The sequence below is a fragment of the Grammomys surdaster genome, unplaced genomic scaffold, assembly GCF_004785775.1.
Source record: "Grammomys surdaster isolate TR1022 unplaced genomic scaffold, NIH_TR_1.0 186, whole genome shotgun sequence".
NCBI classification, from domain to species: Eukaryota; Metazoa; Chordata; class Mammalia; order Rodentia; family Muridae; genus Grammomys; species Grammomys surdaster.
In genome coordinates, this window is record NW_021604631.1 from 3,945,149 (window position 1) to 3,966,110 (window position 20,962).

General features: G+C 40.1%; 1 protein-coding gene across 1 annotated transcript in view; it reads right to left on the reverse strand.

Moving 5' to 3' along the window:
* The window catches only part of Ptn (pleiotrophin), an 86,663-nt gene extending 73,338 nt beyond the window's left edge, over positions 1–13,325 (reverse strand). Inside the window, exon 1 of the mRNA XM_028768446.1 lies at positions 13,042–13,325. The gene's annotated coding sequence lies outside the window, so the exon portion shown is untranslated. The remainder of the gene's footprint in view (positions 1–13,041) is intronic.
* Positions 13,326–20,962: the final 7,637 nt, after the last annotated feature.

Below are 20,962 nucleotides of genomic sequence, written 5' to 3' on the forward strand. Positions count from 1 at the left end.
GGTCATTCATAGATAGATAGATAGATAGATAGATAGATAGATAGATAGATAGATAGATAGATATAGAGAAATACAGATGAGCACATATATGCTCAACAGACAACATAAAACAAAAGAAGATTCTAGAACAAAATAGGAAATAATTCTTTTCACAAGGGCAATAAAGACAGTTTTCATGAAAAAGATGGCAATTAGACAAGTGATTGAAATGTAATCAATATTTATAAACTTGTAAAGATCAAAGATTTGGAGGGAGGGTGAGCCACAAAACATTCTCCTTCATAACCCAACTTACCTTCTCTACTTCGGCTGTAGCTTCTTCAGGACCAACCTTTCCTATACAATAATGTATGAAGTTCCTTCTCCCTTTTAAAGACTATTCAGTGATTCCTTGCTATCAAACCAAGGCACCTTAGCCTGCATGTAAAAGGCCATATTATTATTTTCAACATTTCCCCCAACTCTAATGTCCATTCTCGGCTACCTTATCCAAACCATGCTCCTTCCTACTCACTCACATCTAGCACTGCTTTGATCTGTTAATTACTGTCCTCACTGCTGTGACAAAATACCTGACAGAAGCAACTTAAAGAACAGGATGTTTGTTTTGGCTCATGGTTTTAGCCCACCACAATGGGAAGATATGATGCAGCTCAAGGCAGGAGGACCACGTGTCTGAGGCCCACTTCACTCCAGATCAGGAAGGAAAGGGCTAGACTAGAAGTGGGAGAAGATTCTAAGTCCCAAAAGCCCACTTCTAGTGGAATATGCCCTCCAGAGATGCCCTAAGCCCAAAGGTTCCACAACCTCTCAAAGAAGTACAAGCAGCTGAGGACCAAGTGTTCAAACACACAAGTGTGGGGGACATTTCACATCCAAATCATACTTGGTGTTATTTCTATCTTCTCCCCTGCCTGTCTGTTGTGTGCAAACCAACTCTGGTTTTATTTTAAATCTTAACCCAGCCCAAGTTTTCTTTTCTCCCAAAGAAGGTAGGTCTTCCTTCTCTGAAAACCTTGATTGAATGGCTGATTTTATTTTCCAACTACAAATATTCTTTTTCTCTTAGGAGGTCTCCACTAGGAATCTGCAACCCACAATAACAGGTGAGGTCTTGCAGTAACAAAGACAATAGCTTGGACAAATAGTCTGTATGTTGAAAATCCTATCTACTATCTGAGAATAACTCCAGAGTTCTGCCCTTCAAACAAATGCTTTGTGATATACCTTCTAAAAGAAAGGGATGCTTATGGTAGATTTAAGTTTTAATTCCATGCAGGAGAGGAAATACAATTGTTATTTGGAACTAGAAACCATTGACTTTGTCTATGATGCGAAATAAAAATTTTCACTTTTCATTCTGATGTGCTCCTGCTCAATGGTGTGAGGATCTAGTACAACGATATGCTATATATTTCAAAAATTGAGGATAAAGGAACATGAGTGTTTCCATTATAAAGAAAGGGTATTTGAAAAGCTATGTATGTTTAATGTGATTTCAACATTACATAATGCACCCATGTACCAAAATATCACACAGAGCAATAATACACACACACACACACACACACACACACACACACACACACATAATACATACTACATACATACATACATACATGTGCATGTGCAATTTTTATGTATTATGTTTCAGTCAAAAAGTAAATTTCAGTCTACAGATACTTCCTACTTCTTTGTTCTATTGATTGAACTAAGGCTCTGGTTATTTTCAGCTCTTCCATACAGCCAGACTAATGATGCCATTAACTGCATAGACCTGCCCTTTGTGGTAGGTATATCATTTTCAATGCCTTTGCCCTCTTTCCTGTCATCCTGGGGTTTCCTCACAGTTGCCAGCCATCTACGCTTTGCCTCTCTTCAAAGATCATTAATAATAGTCTCTAAGCCAAACCATAAAAGACATTATGAAGGGCAGAGGCTCAATGCTTCCTGTAACAGAGTGACCTTGTTGCACAGAACAGGCTGTAGGCCGTGGAGAATCCATCACCTAACCTTTCCCAGCCTCTGTTCCTCTGTGCCCCACTGTTGGATGTCCAAGCTCGACAATGAATGCTTTCCAGTGAAAAACTGTAGCAGGATTTTTTTTTCCCCATCCTTTGGTCCCTATTGTATGTTCAGCTGCACTGTAACTTGCTGCTAATCAAAGCCAAGGACTCTCATGCACAAACAAACACAGCATTGTGACCTCCCCCAAGGCTGGACTAAAGCAGCCCAACAATTGAATCAGGTGATGGCAGGTCAGAGGATCAGACAGTAGCTCCTAGACATGTTTCTGCCTTCAGTCCCAGAGGAGCCCTCTGCTCAGCACAATCATGTTGAAACTACCAGGCCAGGTAAATGGATGCTTGTGAAAACAACTAGAAATGAATCAGGATGTGATAACATGCAATTGGGTGGGTGGTGGCTCAGCTAACAGCAACATTCATTACCCAGCACTGTGATCTCCAAATATCGATGAGTTAGAAATAGATTAACAGTGTGAGAATCTGCTATTGAATCTAGCTGTGTAGAAGAAGGGGATGCTGAACCAAAATACATTAAACATTTGTCCTTGAATGAGAGATGGAAGTAGAAGAGTGTGCTATTGAATGTGTTTGTGTTAGAGGAACTTAGACTACAATGTTAGTTTCATGTCCTGCCACCTTCTGTGATATGACCAACCTGTGATTCAGTTCCTTTATTTGGGAGGAAATGCTCTTTACCCTACAGAATTATTGGAAGAATTTAACCAAGAACACAATAATACAAAGATCTAATAACATGACACCCAGTATAGAGAAAGCACTAAGTAAGTACTACCTGTTACCACTGTTGCTAAACAAGGCTCCATAATAAATAAATAAATAAATAAATAAATAAATAAATAAATAAATAGAAAGAAAGAAAGAATTATCTAGTGGTAAGGGACAAAGTCCACTCCTGTCCTAGCGGTGCCAAGGAGCAATGCCTCAAAGGTAGTGGTAGACCTTACATGTTTACTTACTACCACTTGTCTCTGAACAGAGCAAGGAAAGCAAGAGAGGCAATGGCCAGAATGAAGGCCAGATACAAAATGTGTCTTTATTCAATAGCAGGAGGCTTTGCTCTGAGTGAGTGGCATAGATCTTAGAACTATCCTTTAAGCACAAAGGATAAAGCAGGAAAGAAAATTTGTAGATGCCAAAGAAAATAAGCATGCTTGTCACAACCTTCGTCTTGAGCACCCAGTTAATGTTTTAACTTGTTAGCATGGATAGAGATCCAGAGATGAGTGAATGGGGGAGACAGAAGCTACAAGAAAAGGCTAATCATATTCCTTTCAATAACAAGCCTGGACTGAGCAGCAACTTCATTCTAGTTCAGGCAGGGGCATACTGAGAGTAGTCTACACATGTTGTTAATCACGTGGTGGACATAAAGAAATGTAACTTTAAAATACACGGCTATTGTGACTCGTGCTCAGTAAATACAAGTACCCAGTATCCACGATGATCTAATGATTGAAGCTGCTTCATATAGAAACCTCCCAGAGGAAATTGTTCCAGTTAGATGCTGTGTTGTGGAATATATTTCAAGATCAGGGAATTTTCTTTAGCAAATACTAACTCATATTCTTATATTCTGTTTTTATAGTGTGTAATCTGAATGACTCTCAGTTATATGTGACCCTCCTTTCTGGGTTTTCCCCATTTCAGTAAAACTCAGGTGTACCTGATAAATCAGTCTCACTCTTCCTCCATTTACACACTGAGAAAATTTTGCTACTGGTCTTTAAAACCTTCCTAAGATAGCTATGCTTCTCTAAGTCTCCAGTACCAAGCATTTTGGGCTTGTTTCTGATCTAAAATATTCTCCAGTAACACTGTCACATTCTGATGTAGACTAGATACAAGTATTCTAATATTCTCAACAAAGTGTGATTTTGTTTAAATGCTACCAAGAGGCAAGATAAACCATCTCAAGTCAAATTTCAAGACCAACAATCCATTCGTGTTTGAGAAGAACTGTCTCTAATTCTTAGGCTGACACTTTTTGATTTAAAAAACAACAAACGAACAAACAACCCCCCCCCAAAAAAAAAACAAAACCAAAAAAAAAAACCTTCACACCTTCTTTAATGAACCTCTCTCCAATTGCTTGGTGCTCAAGGTCCAGTGAATGGTAATCATGAAAATGTCTATACTCTGATATAGATTTGAATATCAAATGAGGAGAAAGGCAGTTTAGATGAGAAGGTAAGAGAGCCGTGCTTGCTTTTCATAATTATATGTGAAGTTTTGATAAAACTGTCCAAACATAAATTTCTGAGTAAAAAGAAGCTAGTTAGCATTGTGTACTACACTTGGTACATTCAAGTCAAGGCATAAAACAAAGTCAGGAAGATGATAGATCGATGTACAGCTTAAGCCCCTGAGCTGAAGGGGATCCTGCTGTGTCTCCTTTACAGGAAGGAGACCTCCCACAACACTTTTCTCAATTATCCTTTACTGAGGGCTAGGTTACATAGGTGTATAAAAAGGATGCAAGGAGGAGCAGCTTCAAGAACCATGAATCTCCAGCTCTGGGTCCTACACCCAGGATGTCCTGGTTGAGACAGGAATCTTTATAGGCACAGCTGACACAACTTGATCTTCAAAGACTCCCTCTGGGAAGATCAAGGAAGGGACAGGGCTGCTCCCCAGTGTGAGTCTGGCTTCATGGAATTGTAATGGCAAGAGGTATCTGGAGTCAGGAGACTGAAATAGTGAATTTCCAGAAAAATTTCCCAACACCACCCAAAGGATGTAGTGGCATGCTCCAAGATTATTATTAATCTGAGGAGGAAGAACCTTCAACACTGTTTAAATGGAATTTTTTGAGGTCTAAAGTTCCTCTCTACAGGGTTAAAGCTGGGTTCTCTCCCATTTTTATATTTAGGTTCCCCTAAGACCTTTTGCTCAAATTCACGTTTCTTTCCTTCTTTTTTCCCTTTCTCTTGTGCAGCCTCTGAAGCCAATGGCTGCCGTTTAACCTCTTACAAGAGAACTCACTGGATGAATCATTAGAAGCCCAGAGAGCCAGCCCGCACTTGGGAAATGTCTGTTTCAAAAGAAATAGGTAGAAATCCACATCCCTCCGTTTATTCTGCTGAACTGTTTTTTTGATCTACATCTCCAAACCAAATTCATTCATGACAGCCTTGAAGTACATCTACAAATCCCCAGATACCACATATCAGAAGTCTTCTCACCATCAGAACAACAGTCTACTTAAAAGGGATGAAAAATACTTGGGGCTAAAGTTGGTGGGAATCCTAATACTGGCATAGACAAGAAAGGCGTTTGACTTTCTCCCCTCCTCTGTGATCAACAATGTGCTTGTCAAACCCCAATTTGATCCAAGTCACTTTTAACTTGAGCCAATTGGACATTAGTCACTCCAAATAATAACAGAGCAAATAAATAACTCCCCTGAAGGCTGCCAAGCCCTGGAGCGACAGGCATCAAAGAGGTCTGCTGGCCTTGGAGCTCACCCACCTGCAGTGAGCTAGACCCACCCTGGAACCCTGGAACAACTCAGAAGTTTCCCATGCCCCAGGGACCAGTTGAGGAATCAGATGGGTCCTGGGAGGAACCATGCAGCTGTGTCTTTCCTGGGGAGACTTTCTCTCTTGACTACATGGAAAGGGTCCTTCCAGTAAAAATGGAACACATTGTTTGTGCAGCTTGTCCTTGAACTGGTACATGCTAATTCTTCAAGATAACTTGTTCCCATCTAAACAAGTTGTTCTTTGCTGAGACAGAGACTCTTCTGGTTTACTGCATAGGATGTTGGCTTGCATTTTTCTATTTTCATCATTTTAATAAGAATACATAACTTACTAAGCATTTTTGTGATACCAAATTACCCATATCAAGCTAAATAAATTGAATTTCCATCTTAATTAGCTCATTTGGTGGAAGCAAATGTACATGTTAATGTGTGCATACCTATTAAAATATTGCACGAATCAATTATAGTGTTATAGAAATGAAGGGCACACAATTATGCATATAACACAATTATGCATATAACCAGTTTTAAGTTATACCAGAAAACTGTAAAAGTTTATGAGTGATAATACACAATGTATATTCAAAGAATGTTTTTTCTCATAAAAGTTGATTAATCTGTACCATGAACATGTTTTTCTAGAACAAGAAAAACATGTTTTTTAAGTATATCCGTTTTCCTCATAGGAAATATAGTGAAAAAATATTTCAGATGATTTGTTAGTCAACTTACAAGTTTGAGCTACATTGAGCTCTATGTGATATTCACATATTCTCAGGCAGTGTTCAATAATTAAATATCTAGGGTAAACAAAGAGAATGGGAAGGAAGACTGTGATATCCTTCCAAGATTTAAACATGCATTTCAGGTTAAAATTAATGAGTTACTTACCCTGTTTCCTACAGAAACACGAGGCTTCCTCGTTTGAAGTACTTCTGAAGAAATAAGATTCCCATAGAAAACAAGTTTGGGTTGTTTGTTTTATGATAGGTTTCTTTTCCTCTTTCTTTCTTTCTTTCTTTCTTTCTCTCTTTCTTTCTTTCTTTCTTTCTTTCTTCCTTTCTCTCTCTCTCTCTCTCTCTCTTTCTTTCTTTCTCTCTCTTTTTCCTCTCTATTTCTTTCTTTTAAAAGAACATTAATATTTAAATCAGATTCTCCAGAGCTTTAGTGTGTTTTTATTTTTAAGCCAAAGATCCTAATCATGGCTTGTAGGGCATACTTGGTCAGCTTACTATGTTCACATCTACAGACACTATATGTTAAACCTCAAGAATGTTCTTGCAATCAAAAGCAAAATGCTGTAGTGACAACTCAGTAAAGTCCAAAGTCTCAGCATATGAGGCAGGCTATTATAAAAACATTGTTCTAAATCTTTGCATAATTTCCATTTGTTTCATCTGAAAAGATTTTCTCTGTTTCCTGGGATTATTGCCAAATTATATACACTATAGATTAAAAACCAGATTGCCTTTTCTTCTGGACATCCTAAAGTCTCTTAGGATGCCACACAGAAAAACGATCTCTGCCCTTATTTCATTATGACACAGAAGAAGACAGGAGAATGGCGTGGCAGATGTCATAATCAGATAAGAATAACATTAAGAAGATCTGCTATTATATATACTTTCAATACTAAGGACAAAATCTACCGAACACATGTAGTAATTTAAGGAAAATTTAGGAGACATTTGGAATCCCTTTCTGCCTCAAGTGAATCCCTGTTCAAGGGACCAACTACTTGGACTATACAGGCCAAGTCAAGAGTAGATATGTAACAGTTTTTGAGAAGCCATCAAATGCTGGAACTATCTGGAGATGAAAAGAGAGGTGTGAGTACAGTTTGCATGCAGCAAGAAGTTTTCCACTAAGGATCATCATGATTTTTATCAAGTTACTGTCATGTATAGAAAGTTATGACAAAGCAAGTGCTTATCACACAAACCTAGGTGTCTTGTTACTCAAAGTGTTTTCTCCAGCCCTAAACAATGCCATCACCCCAGAATCCTTGGACATGTATGTACAGTCCATAGGGAGACCTAAGACATCTGAGCCTTCATTTAGAGGAAATTCCTGGGCACCTCGAATAAACCTAAATGTCACAGTGGTCCATGCATGGTACCAAGAACTCTAAAGACCTCAATGTGGCAATAATAGCCAATTGAAAAATGTACTGCATATCCTTTAAGACTCTTAAAGGCTTAACGAGAACACCGGTATTTAATAAAAGAAGCCAAGCCTGTTTCAGTTTAGCCTTTTTTAGGATTGTCTTCTCACTTTTTTTTAAAGCTGTGATTCAGAGTTCCTTTTCTTATTTCCTGCATCCTTCCTCCTCCTCACTTCACTGGGTCAAACGTACCTCCCAGCATCTTTAACAATCTCTAGGTGTTCTGAGACAATGACGAACACAGCAGCAGACACAGAAAATGAGGAAGTCAGGATCTGCTTAGGTGGGATTTAGTAATATGAGCCATCCCGTGTTTAGCAGGATGGCTTACAGTTTGTGAGCATTGCACCCACTGAGGAACTGCCTCATCACTTTCTCAAACCCGAGCTTTAAAAAATAAATCCTCCATTTTCAAAAACTCGGGTAACACACTCATTAGCACACACTGACCAGCCGGTCTCTCACTCTCCTCCTCTAGTTTCTCAACCGCACTGGAGCCTCCATCAGCCGGTCCCCAGGAAGGACTTGGATTAGTTATGCATATGCCAGCCACTGGGGGCGCTACTTGGGATTGAGAATGCCCTGTAGGAAAAATGGTCTCCAAAGCTTGACGGGAAAAGTCAAGATCTTTGGAGATCTCACCTGTCAAACGTCCCAGGCCTTGAGAGTACTCAGTTTTGAAGTGTATTTAGTAAGGAAAGGCAGAATGATTGAGGGAAATGAAAGGGAGTATTCTTTGAAGAGTCAGGAAGTGTCCTACAGGGAGTGTTGGAGAGCAGAGCATGAAAGATAAGAAGAGGAGAAGAATCAGCAGAAGGAGGCACCTGCACCTTGTGCTCTCCATTTCCAGACTTCCCATTATACACTCTGGTCTCATGAGTCCGCCTATTAAGACAGAAACTCTGAAGATGTGCCCCAGGCACCCGGATGCTCACACATTGAGCTAATCCAATGAGCACTGAAGAGTAGGTTATTTGACCTCTCATTCATAGCTTTAGGTTATTTGAAGAGTTTAAAAGGGAATCTAAATCTATATCCACCTATAATCCCAGTAGGAAGGGAAGGTAGGAAGACTGCCTGAGTGTCAGGCCAGCCTGGGCTACACAGGGAACCCTTGTCTTAAAAGAAGACAAAATCAAAACCACAACCATAAAAATGGCAATCTAGAACTCTGTTTAGAGAAAAAAAAAAGAGACTGTCATTTTTTTTTTCCTATGGAATCACAAAGGGCTGTGGCAGCATTGGGCCATTTAGAAGCTTGGATGAAGGGAGAGATGAGAGAGAAAAGTTTATAAAGCAAATGCCCATATTTGGAAGCTGAGGGGAGAAATGAACCAATAGGTGAGAAGGTGAGTGTGCGTAGAGGTTGGAGGGAAACGCCTGACACTGATGCACCCCAGGGATCACAAGAGATGATTGACAAGAGAAGGCAGGGTGAGCAGGCAATGCAGTTGTTTGGCAAACAAAGGAAGACTGGCAAATGGCCACCAGATGGAGTCACCTAGGGCTTTCAAAGGATTATTTCCCCCAGACACAGGTGGAAGTACACTGGACTGTGGTTTTTTTTAGAATTCACTTAAGGTGAATTTCTAATAAGGAATCTCATAAGTTAACGTAGCTTTCCAAACAAGTGTGTGAGCGAAGGGGTAGAGACATGTCTGTTTGTGATTTGGTATTTACTAGAGAAAGTCTCAAAACCAGAACCTGATAGTCAGTTACCAAGACTCAGGTTGTTCAAGATGAATACCAGGTAGCCAATTTTTGTTGTTATTATTATATTTGTGGAGTTTAAGAGTCTAAGAATTCTACTCTTAGGAAATCTGTATTTTCTTTTTCCATTTGACATGGGACTTTATCTAAACTCACTGTAGTAAAATGACTCTAAACACAAACATCACTAGGGAAAATTAAACTTTATTGCTCAAGTGGTCTCAGGCATAAACTATTGATTATGTTATTCCTGCCTATCCCTAAGCCATGGGGAGTTATGATAAAGATGATCTATATGGTTAAAATTTCAAGTGTTACCATAGTTTCAACCCTTCAGTGGTGTTTGTTCACAGCTACCCTTTTAAACATAAGTACCTTACTTTGTCATAAAAGGTCTGTTGTAGTTATTGATTTAGGAAGATTGTAATAGCAACATGCAAACTGCTATCTACAAGTCTGGCTTATAGTACCTAGTAAAATAGCCCAACAAATGGTATCTTGGACAGGTCATAAACACCAAGAATGGAAAGACTCCGCTGCTCCCCCAAAAAGAACCAAGGTCCAAATTCTCCTCAAGTTAATCAATGGATGGAAAAAGCAGGGCCAGCTCCTAAAGAAGAAGCCCATATCCATGTTTGTTCATCCTCACCCCCAGGGAGAATGCATAGCCTGTGCCACAGGATACAAAAGCACTTCCATTTGCTCATGAGACTGGTGTCCAGAGGAGAAATCATTCCTCACCCAGCCCAGTTTTCCCTACAAAGCCTGAGTCGGAAGCAGTACAGGGCTCTGCCCTGTTGGGTGATCCAGTATAAACCAGACTTCAAAGTAACTCAGAGGAACTCAGTGTGAAGCACTCTTGATGTCCCACTGTCTTGAGCAGTCTCAATGGGGCCTTACTTATCGTCATTACAAGAGTTAAGGTTAAGACCTGATCACCGTGCTACCATATTAAGAACACAAGTGTTTGGGGAACTGCCATTTGTAACTTTACTTCTGACTGCAGCCCATGGCTAACATCACAGTATTTCACACAAAATCAGAATGTTCCAGGGAACACACAAAGGGATAATAGCGTGAATGCCAAGCTGGCTTGCTACTAAAATGAGAAATCAGAAATATCTCCTCCAAGAGAAAATAAAAACTTAAAATCTAAAATATTTGATTTCTAAGATTAACTTTGTTGACAGAAACAAACTATTAGGGGCCTTGTGTTATTTTCAGTGACCAGGTTTTTGTGAAATTGCAAACCAGATCATTGAAGTGCAGGAAAAAAAATTACCAAATTAAAAAAAAAAAGTCAGATCTTGCTTCAGACTGCTGTTTGTAAAGACCAAGTAAGCGACATGAAAAACAACTGAAGGTGGTGGTGCATACCTTTATTTCCGGCACAGGAGAAGCAGAGGCAGGCAGATCTCTGTGAGTTGGAGACCAACCTGGTCTACATTGTGAGTTCCAGGACAGTCAAGGCTACACATAGAAACTCGTCTTGAACAACAATAATAAAATAAAATAAAATAAAATAAAATAAAATAAAATAAAATAAACAAAGAAAACAATGAAAGAAACAAAGAAAAAAACATAGAATTTTCACTAAACAAGTAAGTTCGGGTTTCCAGTGTTATAGAAAGGAGTTCTGGAATACAGACAATTAAATACTATATAATACACAGTGCAATATGTGGTCAAATGTATTCTATTCTCATCCCCTATGGGATATCATTTAGGAGTCAGATAACTAACACATCACGTTCACAGTAGGTTTGTCTCTCTCATAGCTCTACCACTGAGAATGTAAAGTGTTTGAGCCACAAATAAATACCTTGATCCAGACTCTAGAGGGGCAAGTGTTTACATACAGCTGGGGTGGGGTCTGGGGAAGGATTTGCACATAGAGGTAGTCCACTAAGTGAGGAAGATCTGGGTCTGTGAGTAGCAGGAAAAAGATTGCCTTCTTCTAAAGACTTTAATTCTGATGAGAAAATTTAAATTTTAAATTTCTCTTATCGTTCAAAAGCATTGTGATTTTTAAATAAAATGATTTCATTTTGATAAGAAACACCCACTATTGGCAGTCTGAAATAGTCCCGAAGAGGAGCGGGAGGACACCTTAGTTTCCCTTGAATTTAACTGGACTATAAGTGTTTCTAATGACTTGGCCTTGAAGGCACATAATTTACTTTAAAGGGGACATAATGACTCTGGAAAACACTAGCCTTCTGTTCTGTGTTGGCCGACTTCTCTTTTGTTTCGCTCTCATTACCTTTTAATATTCTCACAAAACAATTCATTCCCAGATGATCAAAGGGCCAAAATTGGCTGTACCGTTTCATCAGCTCCACGTTTGCCTGGGATCGTGAAATTGCTCCATTATGTTGTTAGTTCAAAAGCTTTTCTTTGGTAGTTCCTTAAGTGCCTCCCAGGCCCTTCCCTTCAATACACACACACACACACACACACACACACACACACACACACACTTTCTTAAACTATGCACGGTAATTTCAAGAGGAAAGACGCTGATCCACCAGAACGTTCTTACTTTGTTCTCCCCTGAAGTGTGCATTCCTTTCTTCCATGAGGCACCCACTCTACTTCTGAGGTCTTATTCTTCCCCTACAGCTCCAAAGTCCTTATTACTAGGGAGACAAGAACTAGTTAGCAATCCGTATGTGAATTACATGTGTGCTCTTGTATTTATGTGCCATATCATATCCCATAGAAGTGTGTGTGCTCTCGCGCTTGCCCGCGCGCGTGCACGTACATGTGCTAGAGGAAAGGAAAGGTTATGTTTTACGCACAAAAGAAGGAAAGGTTATGTTTTACCCATTCTTCTCAAAATATATTATGGTAACAGCGTAACAACTGGAATTCTCCGTATCCACCCAACTAGTTTTTTACCACATCCCTGGGGGTTTGGTTTTGTTTGTTTATTTTTTGTTTTTGGAAAAAATTGAAAATGTAAGTGCTTATGTGCCAGTTAGCACCTCAACCGAGCAAAGGTAGAATCCAAAGCATCTCTTTGAAACTTTGGACTGAACTGTTTCTAGAAGCATTTCTGGTCTGGTGGGCAGGTTAGGGAGTGCAGGCTGCTCTGGAGAGATGCTTCTCCATCAGCAGACACAGGAGGGGCAAGCTGCCAGGCATGTACCACACCTAGAGTGGGCAGCAGTTGGCAGTTGGCAAGCTCGCGAGCAACCTGAGAAGTGGAGGTAGGAAAATAAGTTCTGTCTGCTGGAACACCCTTCCTTCTCTTTCTTGCCTACTGGACCAGACACACCCACCAAAGCTCCAGGTTTTACAAAGAGCACAAACGTGCCCTCTCCCGCGCTTTGCATGCTCCAGCAGGTAGCAGGAATGCCATCCCCATGCACTCTCCACAGCACAAAAGCTGCTTTCCTTCTTCCCATCCAAGCACACGCTAGGTTACTGAACTCGTCCCCGAAAATTTCCCTTCTGCTGGTTTGGCTTCTGGAGGAAGTCCGTTTTAAAAAGCGGTCCTATTTAGCGGACTCCAGGCAGCTTCTCTCCTGCTCCAACCCCCACGTACTGCAGGCTGCCAGGAAAGTGGCTCTGGGGTAGGCACACTCCACCAGAGACCCTTTGGGGAAATCCACAGGGTGCCTTGCACTTACTTTGGCTTGCAGACGTCCTCGCTGACTAGCAGGCTGCCTTTGTTGCAAAGTGCCGGGCGAGGTTTCTGCAGCGGACTCCAGGTATCGCTGACTGCTGCTCCTGTCTGGGCGGCTGCGCTTTCTCCCTTCTGGATGGATGACTCAGTGCTTTATTTCTTCCCCTCTCTCCACTTTGGATTTTCTTGTGCTCTGGGGCTTCCTTGGCGGGATTTTTGGAAGGGAAGGCGGGGAACCTGATCCTGCCTTCACTCAATTACACCCTGCCGGGGAGGGAAATAGAGAATGGGAGGGAAGAGAGCGGGCAGAGAGATGAAGCAGGCTGTGTGAGGGAGGGGGGAGTGCTTTGCCCCCGAAATCTGATTGGGAAGTTTATGAAAAGCAGGCTATTCTGGGGGCAGTCTTTCCCCAAACGGATTTGCCTAGAAAGACCATGGGATATAAGACCGTTTGTTCTTAGCATCCACCCAGCACGATATTTCTTGTACAAATTCCCAAGAACCATCTTTTGATTTTCCTCCCAAGGGTCCATACCTCGGGTTATCAAGCCGGACATCTTAATTGGAAAATTGATGGCATTTTAAACTACAGTTTTGGTCAGGCACTTAAAAAAACACAAACAAACAAACAAAAAAACATGGTATTCGGGGGTCGGGGGAGCCATGTGCAAAGGCAGCTGTCCCTTGCTCTCCATCCCTAAAGGCCTCCCTGCAGGGACTCCCCACTAACTTCAGCTGCCAGTTACAGCTCACCTACAGTCACAAAGCTGCAAAGCACTTTTTCTGGGTTGTCACAAGAAGTGACAGATCTCTGAAAATTCCCAATTAAATGTCACTTTCCTTTAGGGGATTTTTCCATTCTTGGCTTCTTCGGTGCCTCCGGGGTCACATACTTTGTGACACACTCTTGGCAAGGAACACAGGGCTATAATCAGTGTGGCCCAAGCTCTGGGGTAAGACTCAGAGGGTGGACTTCCTGGCTTTCTGAGATCTGCTTCTCCTTTAACCAAGGAGAGCATAAAGTGACAGACAGTATTGAATCACACATGAAAAAAGATCCAGTAAAACTTCAATTTACTCAAACATGTTCAAATTATAAAACTGGCTTCATATTTTCACCATCCCAAAGAAAGATACGTTGCTTCAACTCAACTAGTAGATCCTACGTATTCCATAGGGCGTTTTAATCCCTCACATCTTAAGACCACTCTTTTCCTAAAATTAGAGCCATTGGTTTATGGCAAGTGGTTTTAAGGACTATGGGTCTTCTATTGACTGTTACCTATACCAATATCCAAGAGTCACTGAGGGACAAAGGTGACCCTGCAGGAGTAGAGCTTTTAGTCCATCAACCTTGGTTTTTCCCCCCTGCTCTCCAAAGAAAGAGTAGACAGAAATTCATTTACACGTCTGATCTTTCTTCCTTACGGTCTATTCCCCTCACACATGCCTTCCTCAAGTTCAATTCCCACGCTGTGCACTTCCCTGTTTGAAAGTTCGCCTTTGTCATGCAGCAGTCCACGTGCGTTCATCTGGTTTCACCTACGTATATCATGAACTCCTCACAAGTTTTCTTTGGCCAGCCCCTTTACTGTAAGAAAAGGTCAACATTTCCTACAGTTCCACAGTGATGGCATTCTAAGAACATGACAGAAAGGCTGTCCCTTTCTCTTTTTCCCCTTAATTTTATCTTCATCTTTAGCATATGTTACTGCCAGTTCAGTGGACCATGCTAGATTATGGTGCCTGTTTATGGTGTTGGTAAAGCAAGCGTGAGAGTCTTATGATGTCAACTCTATCTCATTTGCAGTTTCAAAATATAACGTTTTCATAAAAAGGTATTTGTGAAAATTTACTACATCTGTGGTTCTCAAATGGGAGCAATTTTATTCTCTAGGAGACTGTTGGTCATGTCTAGAGACATTTTTAGTTATCACCACTTGAGGGAAGATAAGACATATCCCATCAGTCCTCTGGTGAATAGAGGTAAAGAATGCTACTTGAACATCCTACAGGCATATCTCCATGGCCTAGTGCATACAGTGCTTTCTATGCAAGTATAGGACTGGAGTTTGAATCCCTACGGCTCACAAAAACAGTTAGGTAGGCTTGGTGGTCAACCCATAAGTCTATAATCCCAGCACTTGGAAAGCAGAAACAGGGGTTTCTTAGAAGACAGTGATCAGCTAGCTTAACCCATAAATCAGTAAGCTCTAGGTTCAGCAAAGAAATCTGGGAGTTGGATCAAGGGAGACGAGTGATATCATCATCTCCCATCATGCACACATATACATGCACACATGCATATGTGTGTGGGTGTACGCACATGTGAGCCTGCCTTAACATATGAACAATACTTACTCACACACTAATTACTTGTCTCAAACATAAATAAGGTCAAGGCTGAGAAGCACTGATGATATTATTTTCCATGGTATTTTGAAAATATATATTTGAAAATGATATATATATATTATATATGATATTTATATTTTATATATATGATAAAAAAAAGAACTGGATACATATCTGGAAAGAAAGATGATTTGATACCCAAGAGAAAATTTTGTTAAAAGTAGACCATGGTGGGGGGGCTACTAGAGAGAAAACTGAGTGGTTAATAGTACTTGTTGTTCTTTCCCAGCACCTACATAGTGGCTCACCACCATTTTGTAACTCCAATGTCAGAGAATCCAATGTCCTCTGACACTTGTAGGTGTCACCAATGCATCTAGTACATGGACATACATACAGGCAAAATACCCTTATATATTAAATACAAATAGATAAATCTTTTTTTAAATGACCACTAAAAATAACAAAGTAATTCTGAAAGTATAAATAAATGTTATCAAAATACGTGTGTGACAAAAAATTGTAACCTGGGATTTTTAAAATATGTCAAAACTTGATAATCAGCCAATGCTCTGAAAAATGGGCAAACGATTTGGACACTCTTAAGGGAAAATAGATGAATTCCCATGAGCACCTGAAAAATACCTATTTTTATTTGATCCATCTCAGAAATGCAAACTAAAACTCTAATGAGCTACCACTGCACTCACCAGCAAAGAACTAACATTTAAAGACTGCCAACCCTAAGAGTTGGTAAGACTATAGAACAACATACCATTCTGAGAGACAGTATGGCAGCTTCTTATAAATTAAGCATGAATGAAGCATATAGTCAGGCTTTTACATTAGACTTTTCATTGTTAGGTAGCTGCTCAAGAGAAAAATATGTCACATAGAAAGATTTGTGCATAAATGTCCACAGCATCTTTATTCATCATAGCTCAAAACAAGAAGCAGATGATGTATCATTAAAATGTCATACAGCTATTCAATATTACTCCACAATAAACAATGGCTAACACATGCAACAAAATGAATTAATTTTAAAAGCATAATGAATGAGAAGAATTTCAACACTTACCATATGCACTGTGACTCTAATATCTGATATTCTGCAAAAAGAAATTTTAACCTATGTGGCTAAAATAGACATCAGTGTTTGCTTGGCCTTGACAGTTGGAAGTTAGGAGAAATGATCAGAATAGCAAACAGTCTGTCAATGTGGTGGCTACATAGAACATTTTTCAAAATGTCACCAAGCTCTGATGTTAAAATAGATTCATTTGATTGTACATGGTTAACTATACTAGAGAGTTGTAGGTTATCTATTTGTTTGTTTATTTTTTTAATCATCACATTAAATTCTGGGCCAAACACTGCATTAAGTAGAGACTTGTGTAAAGAAAAAAAAATATATATATATACACACACACACACACATTATGAAGTAACCTGTCCTTTAATAGTCAAATGAATCTATTTTAACTTCACAGCTTGAATGACTTTTGACAAATGTCCTATGTAGCCACCACTTCATTGGACCATTTGCTAATTCTGAATCATTTCTGCTCAGTTCCAGCTGGCAAGCATAAGCAAACACTCATGTCACATTGCATGTCCTAAATGCTGGTATTCTTTCATTCATTCTGGTTTTTGGAGTTCATTCATTTTAAGGACATACATTCTCTTTCAACAACAGCAACACAGCTGTGTTCTGTGACTTTGGAAAGTAGAAGCTTCACTTTAACAATTCACTTTTACTTATTTATTTGTTTATTTGTTTATTTATTTATTTATTTCAATAACCAGATTTTTAATGTCTAACATTAAGAGCTAGTGAACTGATAGTCAACCAGGAAGGATGTTACTCTAGTTTAGTTCTCTGTTGCTGTGATAAAATGCTGACCAAAGCCAGCCTGGAAGAGGAAAGGGTTTGTTTCAGTGTGTATCATAGCTCTTCCCTGAGGGTGCCACACAGGAACTCAAGGCAGGAACTTGGAGGCAGGAACTGGAGCAGAGGAATGCTTGACCATGAACCAGAGGCCATAGAGGAACACTGTTTACCCAGTCTGCATTCTTATGCACCTACACAGTGGCATCAATTACTGGCATGGGCTCGATCCTCCCACATCAATCATTAATTGATAAAATTCTCTACAGAATTCCCACAGGCCAATCTGATAGGGGCATTTTCTCAATTGAAATTTGCTTTTCCAAAATTATTCTGCTTTGTTTCAAGTTGACGAAACAAAACAACAGCAACAAAAAAAACAACAACAAAATCAAAAGCAAAAACAAAAACAAAACAAAAACCCTAAGTAGCACAGTTATCAAGGGCACGGGTTGATTCCCAGGACTGACTCACCCAGAGTGACAGGCCCTGTCTGCCAAAAGATGACACAAATACCGTTACTAACAAATGCTTGTGAGTTTAAAGCAAAAGAATACTCCATCAGTTAAAAAGAAAAACCACCAAAGCTTTGGATAAACGAAAGGAGACTGGATACACTCAAGCAGAGGGGGTTGGGAGTATCATGAAGTCCACTTTGCAATGGGTCTTGAAACTGTCTTTCTGATTGATGACACAAAGACATGGGAACACTCCAAGCTCCAGATTGACTTAATTCAAATCACATGTAGAAAGGCAAATTCGGCATATGTAGAAAACATGGAGACAGCAGCCTACAGGATGAAAATGCAAAAAGTGGTTGCTATGCTGTCAGGCTTCCATTTGTGAATCTAAACTTCCATAGCATCAGGAAAATGTACTTGGAAAACAGCATCTATAACTCGGTCCTTCCTAAGACACATATTTCTTTACAGAGTCCAGTGTGTTGTTTCTGTCAAAGCCAGTGACATATCTCTGTGGCCTCTGAACACAGCATGCTTTTTCAGGACTCCTAGGTCCTTGCTGCTCTCTATCGTCTACAGGTATTTCACTGCCTTCAGCCCTGTTCCTCATTCCCCGTGACATGCTTCTAGGATGACCCCACCTATAGAGCAGCCTGGGCATCAACATCACTTCTCTTCAAGATCACTATTTATTGAGTCAAACAAACGGTTGTCAGATGGAAGGACTGCGGACACAGGAAGAAGGGTCAAAAATCAACAGTCAGGTCTCCTCTCTCTGCTGCTGGAACATGATCAGACTTTGGGTGAAAGAGCAGTGGCTCTGGGTCTTTGTTTTTATCTGACAGGTGAGACCAGCAGCTTTTAACCTTTCCTAATCCAGTGGGGATTTGAGATTTCATAACTGTAGGTATTTAGACATCCCTAAAGAAGATGTGTCCACAAAAATACCTCTTTCTTTGACTGTCAGTCCTTACAAACTAGATCAGTATTTCTCAACCTGTGGGTCATGGCCCCTTTGGGGGGGGGTTCAAATGACCCTTTCACATGGGTCACCCAAGACCATCAGAAGCATCAGGTGTTTACACTATGATTCATAACTAGCAAAATTACAGATGTGATGTACCAATGAAAATAATTTTATAACTGGGGGTCACCACAACATGAGGAACTGTATTAAAGGGTCACAGCATTAGGAAGGCTGAGCACTATCTGCTGTGCTAGATGGTCAAGTGCAGCAACAATGCTGTTCCCCAAAATACTGTAAGTTTGCCGAATTTTCCCATGTATTTGTCATTTAGCACACACCGTGTCCCGTATGAGGATGGCCGTCAATGTTCTCACTTCACATGAAATGAAATTTCCTAATGAGGACAGTGGTAACTTATTGTGGAGGGAATTGATTGTTTTTTTTTATTTGTGACTTCTTATGCAGTTTCCTCTGCCTCTCCACTGGTGCCAGGAAATGTCATGCCCAAGTAAACTGGTTTTACATACTAATGGCAATTTTGCAATATAATAAAAACAGGCAAGATTATATACAGTATGTACTCAATTTTTGATGTTCTCTAAGTCATTAATCTTTTCCATGTACCCAAACATGTTTAAGGGAATCAGGCAAAGAAATGCAAACTGTAGCCATTTGGTTATGGTTTGCTGGGGCTGTATGGTTTACTTTCAAATCAGTTGCTGGTTGGTGATTCATCATCCCAGTTTGATTTTGGAAGCAATTTTCAGTTTCCACTAGTCATGAATATTTAAGACTATATTATTATTTGAAACCAAACTTTACCCTATGTTATTCAGCACAACATTTTCCAAGATTCAAACAGAACGTGGCTCCAGGATGTCATTACATGGATGGAGTCTGCAACACAAGGAATCAAGAACTCTCTCAACAAATGAGTTACATGTGGCTGCAAAACACAGAGAAAGACAAAGGGGGCGTTGAAGGAAATGTGCTCATAAGTTATGCTCACCAGATTATTCTTTGAGATAAAATATCGGGATAGTCATTAATTCCTTAAAGTAGGAGAATGTGATAGAGAGAAAATTAGAAAGCAGAGTCAGAAGGGAAAGGAGAAGGCCAAACATACTGACTTCTTTGTTTATTCAAGATTGATTTATAGTTTCTTATATCTATAAAGCAGTTTTTCTTTCAAGAACCATCCTATCCATTTCTTGGTAAATGAGCCTAACAAAATAGATACAGATGTTGAATAAGCAAGTTAGAAATGGACATTTTCCTTAGTCCTAGGGACCTCGAGAGCTCAGTTTGCAGCAATTTCTGCTTCTACCCTACCTCCCCTCCCCCCCCGCCTCACACCACCCCACATGGGTTTGGGTTGTGCATGAAAAGAGAGATTCTGTGACTAATATCAATGAGACAAAGAAATAAAAGTTCTCTAATCCCTGGGCCAGGCGCCAGGCTTTCCACTGTACAGGGCCATTGGCCAGAAATCCCACTGTATGCTGGGCCCAAGGCCAACCAGGACTGGATACAATGGGTTTCACAGCCAACTTTTCAGAGCTGACAGCAAATGTTGGGGCACCAACAGCCTTTGATAAGAGCTCCAACTTTCTCTCTAACATTTCTACCCCATAATAATACAGCTTTTCTCTCTGTTTTTTTTTCCCCTCCTCAATCTATAAAGCAGTACTCTCTTGAAGATTGCTTAGCGCTTTGAGAGACTCAGATCTCATTCATTTCAGTACTTATGGTGAGAGGAGGTGGGGCTGGTAGCCAAGACTAGGAAATCAATATTCTCTTCCTGTTTTGAATGAAGGAGAGAGTGGGAGGACAACACACCACTTTATGCAACAGTTCATTCTGTTGCCGACATCTCCCCGGCAAAGTCTCACATGAATTTTCTTCCTCCGGTTTAGTGAGCTGATTCTGAGGTCTGCAAACCTGGCTGTTTGATTCCTAATGAGTTACTTACCTAGGGCATCTTCTGTTCTCTTAAGACCAGGGACTTTTGAAAGGTTAAATACATACACAAAAGTGTTAATACTGGCATCCCTTGTTGACCTTTCTGGCTGTTTCACATTTAAATATTGATTTTTGATTCTTTCTCTCTTTCTGCCTGTCTCCTCACAATGGCAGTAGCTGACAGGAAACTAGAAACTTCATCCCAAAAAAGCACCCAGGAGAATATAACACCATATATATATATATATATATATACATATATATATATATATATATATATATGTGTGTG